Raw genomic sequence first — 6890 nt, 5'->3', positions numbered from 1 at the left:
TGTTGTTTGAATGGTGTCACACCTCGATTTTTAACTGCACAACCTTATTTAGAGTCGCCACTATATTGGGCTTTGGATTTTTGATATTCAGGATCGGGAGTTGGTTACAGGATAGAGAATGTATTAACACCCTATCCGTCTGCATTAGACAGTACCCTTCACTAAAATATGTGACTTTTTATTATTATTTTTTATTATTAAATTATCTGGTTAATTAATTAATTTAAATGAGCAAAAATATTTATTTTTTTAGTTATGCCTTACAAGATGTACCTTGGTCCTACGTATCCCCATTAAGGGAATCAAGACTTACATAGTTTTTTAGTAGAAAAACATTTGTTGGTTGAGTGTATTTTAATTAAATAAAATATATATTTAGTCAAAATGTTTATTTTGCATGTTTATTTATTCGTGAAAAAAGTTTTTATTTGATTAATTTTTGTTATTTATTTAATTAAGAAAATAAAATTTAATCGATTTTGTGATTTAATTGATTGAAAAGAAGTGGCGTAGCGCGACTTTTCGAAGATGATTTGAGAAGAAAGAGGCCTCCAGGGTTACATTATCTCAATCTTTGATTAATTCTCAAAATTATTTTATAAGCATATATAATTAATATTCTTAAGTATACCTATTTGTAAAAAAAATATTTTTTATGAATGATAATTTTAATTAGAGCAAAAACATTTTGGTTATTTTTAGTTGCCAAAATTTCTATTTGAATTTCAAAAAAAAGAAAAGGAGTTTGTTGATTATTTGCTATATAAAAGAGATTTTTATTTTTTAGTCAATTGTTATTACTATTTATCCACAAAAAGATTTAATATTTATTTTTATTTTATTTATTGAATTTATGTTTGTTATTATAAAGAATATTACAATATAGTTATATGTTATTTATTAAATGGTTATGTTTAATCGTGTAGTATTAACATATACAAAAAAAACAAAAAACATCAATAAAATAAAAAAAAAACCTGATAGATATTGTGATCCATTGCGGGTAAGACTAGATAAGCTGACACATGATGTAGCAAGGAAGACGCCATGTGGCAGTCTCCTGTTAGATATATAGGTAGGCGTACTGTGTCTACAATACATGAATTATTCACCAGTAGAAGGAGCATGGATCCGGTGCAATCAGGTGCAGTATAATTGGCGAAGTTTCGCAGCCTGATTAGCTCTTCTTGAAGTCAACACTTGGAAAAAAAAATATGTGCATCAAATGGCAGATGAGAGCATGAAACTGAAATATGATATATGTTATAACATTCAAGTTAGAGAAAATTTCATAAATACAATTTCCACATTTAGTTTTTTTCACTCTTCTTAAAAGATATTATGTAAAAATATTTTCAATATAATTTCCTATTTTCAATAAAGATGAAGTCATTTTGGTAGTTTTATTTTTTTCTATTTAAAAAGTTCCTTCTAAACTAAAAGTTCCCTTTTTTTACAAAAAAAACTTATTTATCTATATAAGGAGAGTTCAACAATATCTTAAATTGTATTAAATTTTAAAAAAGCAGATGGTTAAAACAAAGCCATGGGGTTGACAAAGCCATGGTCTTGATGGTATCTTCCATTCGGGCGTGAGTTTTGAAGTGAGGTCCATGAGTTTATGCTTTAAATCCACAAGCCTATCTGCTGTTATTATTTGGTCAGAAGATTAGGTTATGTTTGAGAGAAGTGAGATTGGGGAACACGATGAAGAAAAGAGTTATGAGGAGGGAGACTCATTTCCTCACGACTCCAAAACTCACGTAAGAATGCTTCTTTCTTTCTTTCTTTCTTTCTTTCTTTTCTAATTAGGATTTTATTAATTGATGATAATAAACTATGGCAGAAGCGTGCATCTCGTAATCGTGGGTTTTATCTTTCATTTGTTAGAGTTAGCTTTTGCATTTCATTAGTTTTTTATGATCATTGAATAATATTAGGGTTGCAGTCGATTTCGTACCGGCGCTTCTGGATTTGTTGCTAAAAAGCTGAGTTTGATGTGGATTTACTTTATTCAACAAAACTTCTAATCATTTGATGTTGTTATGAACTTTTGAGGTCAAAGGTATAAGTACTGTTTCTGTTAAGCTTGAATGATTCTGTCCAGTAGCGATTGTTAGAAGCTAGTTATTATGTACTTCTATATAAACAATTTTACTGTTGTTATTAAATATATGTATGTGTTTAAGTAATAGTTTACAGTCTTTGCCGGGAGGTTATTATTTCCAACGTTTTTGAAATATATAATAGACCTTTTGTTTGATTTAAGGAGACAATTGTGGTGGATCCATGGTCAAGTAATCTTGTCTCAGCTCATTTATTGTTCAACATATTCAACTCTGCCTATTTGCCTCTAGATTTCCTACGGGTTAGAATTGTGTTTATGATTTGACCCTGTAGATTTGCTCATGATTGTTTCAAGGGAGTTTTAATTTCCTTTGGGTTAGATTTACCACATTTTTGAATTTTTTGTTTTGATGTATATTATATTGACCCACAATTGTATTTTCTTCTTTTCGCTTGCATAATTTTTTTATATCTATCCTTTTAGTTATATGTTTTGTACTTATGAGAAATTAAGTAATTATTCTTGTGTTATATTGGATAAAGACCAAGCTGTGGTTCCCTGGGTGAAGTTCTTGTTGATTTTGAAGACAACGGGTCTTCAAAAATTGGAGTTAGGTTTGACAAATCAATCCAGGATGGAATGATCTTGGAGGTCTTTGTGAAGATGATCAGGGATTCTTTTGTTGAGAAATATTGATCTGGTAGTATGAATTGGGTTTTGAGTCACACATCAACATGAAGAGCTTTTCATATGCATACCTTTGTCCAATTGTTTTTCATGTTTATCAATAGTTTTTAGTAGCTTTCTCTGACATCACCTAAAACACTTTTCCCCCTATGTAATTCATAATGAGAAATAACAATTACATCCATATTGTACAAACACCTAGTGTGATAGTAAAAATATGCTTAGACTATTTTACCACTCTACTTTACACCATAAAGAAAGTAAGAACAAGCACATAGAAGCAAAATTTGCACACAAATCCTTTTGTAATAGAAGTTGCATTGTTTGCTGCATTATTGTTTTGTCTTATTCTTTTCCATCACCATCCAACTTGCATTTCAATATTTCACTCTTTTACTTTATTAGATCTTCAGCCTTGATAGGTTATGGTACCTTCACACAAGACAACCAAACCCATGTGTCATTGTTGTATTATGTTGCTTTGTAGTGTTCAAGATAATGATCCTTTTCAATGACTTTTGTTCTACTCTAAAATGCATTAGTGCCTAAAGTGTATCTATAGTTGACAATATTATCCTAGATTTCATGCCAATGACATGCCTCTGATTTTATATGATTGGTACGTGGTTCTCAACTAATGCCATGCATCTTTTTCGTTGATCACTATTAATATGTTTGGTACTTGGTCCTCAACTAACGCTCTGCATCTTTTTTGTTGTGCAGAGACCATAAATCAAGAAGAATCTAAGTTCGAATAAAAAAAGGTTGAAAATCATCAATTTTTGGTCCAGGTTAGTGTTTCGGTGAACTTTACATTTTTCTGCAATTAAATTGTTGACTTAAGACGATTATTGATGTATGAATTTGACTAGGATTGATGTTCTTAATTTCCATCACAACACCATTAATTTTATATATTATATGAGTCGAGTTTATTTATGGCAAAATCTAATTTCACCTGTTTCTACTAGTAGTATCCTCATGCTTAATACTCTTTATGCCTCCGAGAAACAACACGTTCAAACACTAAAGAATGGTTTGTGTTGCTTTCTCTTTTGTATTGCAATTTAGAGTTTTATGACTGAGGGTTATTCATTAGCCTATCATATCCAAATTATCTGCTTTATCTTATGTCTATTAATATTAATCATAGTGTAAAGATCTATACATAAATAATATATAATCCATCATTCATTTGTATTACTTATATTTTAAAGTTAATAATAATTAAATATGAATAATAAATGATGCAATGACAGTGTATACACATTTTTATCTTAGTGAATAAGTAATATAACACATTTTTATATTACTCTAAGCCATATGTTTTGGATTTTCCTCCATCATGCTATTCTATTATTTTAATATATTCCATATGCATATGATATATTTTATTATTTTAATATTACAGTTTAGGTGTGAAATGTGTCAATGTTTCCTTGCTGTCTCATTTTATTTTACTTATTCAGGTTGAATAGGAGTTAAGTCAACTCTCAATTAATGCACTTCCGGGAATAGAGCATGTTTTACAGCAGATGTTGAAGAAACAGAAAGTTCACACTTGTGGGCAATTGCAAATGATTTCCAAGGTTGTACTATCTACTCACTTACTATATAGTTTCTTTGATTAGTTATGCTATTCTTAAAGTTCAGTTGCTATTTCTTCTAAAATTTGTGCTTTTTGCTTTCAGTCTGTTATCAGTGTTCTTGTTTTGGTCTCAACTAAAGAGAATACACACATAGAAGAAAATATTTGACTTGTTGAAATTTTGGAAACTACTTAGAAGTTAGAAGACAATAATCATTGAAAATGAGAAGCTCATTGAAGCAATAAAATATAAAGGTAGAATGTACGAAAAAAAAAACCTTGGAAGTGCTTCAACCAATTATATTGCTACTGAGTTGATTTAGAGATCAATGCTTTGTCAATGGACATGATTCATGATAGAGCATAACGACATCGTTCGGCCCATGTAACCGATTCCACTTATTAGGACTAAAGTTTGGTTGTTGTAAAAGCTCATTTACTTGCATACTCTGTAGTTATGTCCCACTTTCATTTTGGGCATGTAGTTGAATAACATTTGTAATATTCAAGGTTTAGGGTTTCGGTTTCAGGGTTCTGCGTTGAGATGGATGTAGGGTTTTGGCGTTTTGCAGTTTTGTCTTTTAGTGGCGTTTTTGGTTTTTTTTTTGCGTTTTTTGTGTTGTAGCGGTTTTAGGGTCCAGGGTAGTTATTGGACTTGTATTTTGGCTATTGAGCAATGTCCGTTGGCCTTTGCTTCGGTGCGTCAATTTCAGGCATCAAACTTGTCATGATATGTTTTATAATTCCGTCAAGCAACTTCATTGATTCACATCATAGAGTTGGGCTGTTGATATTATAATGAACATGCTTACTTCGAAGCCACAAAAAAATAAAAGCAGATCTATCGCGCTCAGCGTCTATTGCCACAACCTTCAATCAAATAAAAGCAAAAAAATATGAATATGGACCTTATTGCCGTTCCCAGCTTAAGCGTTTGCACTTCACAATAAAGTGAATGTAGGTTAACAGATAATTGAGCCTGCCATGATATTGTTAGGATCTCTTACAAACCTTTATGACCTTGACCTGTAATTGAACCTTTATGGACTTCTGAAATATCTTTTATACATTGACCAATACCCCAGTTGGTCCTATACATGTGATCAAACAAATATAATCTGATCGTGAATAAATCTTGATCAATTTATTCACATTCAATTCAAGGCTTTTAATTTCAAGTTCAACCAAGTCATTTTTTAGATATCAATATCAATTGGCAGAAATCTTTCAAAAGTCTTTATGGTTTTGGGGTCGTCTAGGGCTTGTATAGGTCTTGTCAAGGGCTTGTCTAGGACATGTCTGGGACATGCCGGAGACACGTCGAGGACACACGGGGGACATGTCTTCGACATGTCTGGGACATGTCTTCGACATGTCTGGGACATGTCTGCGACTTGTCTGCGACTTGTCTGCGACATGTCTTGGGCATGTCTGGGGCATGTCTGGGGCTTGTCTGGGGCTTGTCTGGGGCTTGTCTGGGGCATGTCTTGGGCATGTCTGCGACATGTCTGGGACCAAAATACCTCAGAGCTAATTTTTGGTTGATCCGTCGTGCAACTGTTTGTTGCCTATGAGGTCTCAAATTCAGGAATACCCACTCTCTGACTTCAAACGACACATTTCTTCGCTTGCGATCAACATATTTCTTCATTTGTTGTTGTGCATGGAGTAAATGATGTTTCAATTGTCACAAGGCCTCATCTCTATCAATTAATTCTACTGCCACGACCTCAACTCTTGTTCCAATGGACCCATGGTAAGAAGAATTATACCACAATTCCGCCCAAGACACCCAGTAAGACCAATTCTGGGGCTGTTCTGATGCGAGACATCGTAAATAGGATTCAATATAGCGATTCACTACCTCCGTCTATCCATCCGTTTCTGGATGATAAGACGAACTCATCTTCAATACTGTCCCTTGCAATCGAAACAATTCTTTCCAGAATAGGCTTATGAACAAAGGATCACGATCACTAACAATGGATTGAGGCACCCCATGTAAACGAACAATTTCCTTGGTGAACACCTCTGCTATTTTTCTGGAAGTATAAAGGTGTTTCAAGGGAATGAAATGCCCATACTTAGACAATCTGTCCACAACGACGAAAACAGCTTCAAATCCTTTTGATTTAGGGAGGCCCGTGATGAAATCAAGTGAAATATCTTCCCATATTTGACCAAGAATAGGAAGTGGTTGCAATAGGCCTGCTGACGAGGTTGCAGAATATTTATGTCTTTGACACGCATCACAACTTCTCACAAAATTCTGCACTGTTTTCTTCATTCTTATCCAGTACAAATTGCCTGCCATTCGTCGGTAAGTGCGGAAGAAACCAGAATGACCTCCTGCTGGAGAAGAGTGAAATTCGTGCAGCAACAAAGGTATCCAAATTGAGTTTGAAGCGAGAACGCCTTACTAAACAAAGGTGTCCATCAATTCTTTTTCATAAGCTGATTTGGCCAAATTATTTTTGGACAACGCCTTACTAAAAAAAGCAATTGGTCGCTTCTTTTGCATCAATACAGCTCCTACTCCTCTTCTTG

The 6890-nt window shown here is 33.2% G+C and overlaps 1 long non-coding RNA gene across 2 annotated transcripts; it reads left to right on the top strand.

The window, feature by feature from the left end:
- Positions 1529 to 5050, top strand: LOC109356128. Of its 2 annotated transcripts, XR_002108712.1 has the most exons (5): positions 1529 to 1763; positions 1941 to 2065; positions 3479 to 3546; positions 4225 to 4344; positions 4447 to 5050. It is a non-coding gene; the product is annotated as an uncharacterized LOC109356128 (long non-coding RNA). The 2 variants fall into 2 exon arrangements; XR_002108711.1 differs by having other exon boundaries at positions 1941 to 3546.

The sequence above is a fragment of the Lupinus angustifolius genome, chromosome LG09, assembly GCF_001865875.1.
Source record: "Lupinus angustifolius cultivar Tanjil chromosome LG09, LupAngTanjil_v1.0, whole genome shotgun sequence".
NCBI lineage: Eukaryota > Viridiplantae > Streptophyta > Magnoliopsida > Fabales > Fabaceae > Lupinus > Lupinus angustifolius.
This window is presented reverse-complemented; position numbering and strand designations above follow the sequence as displayed.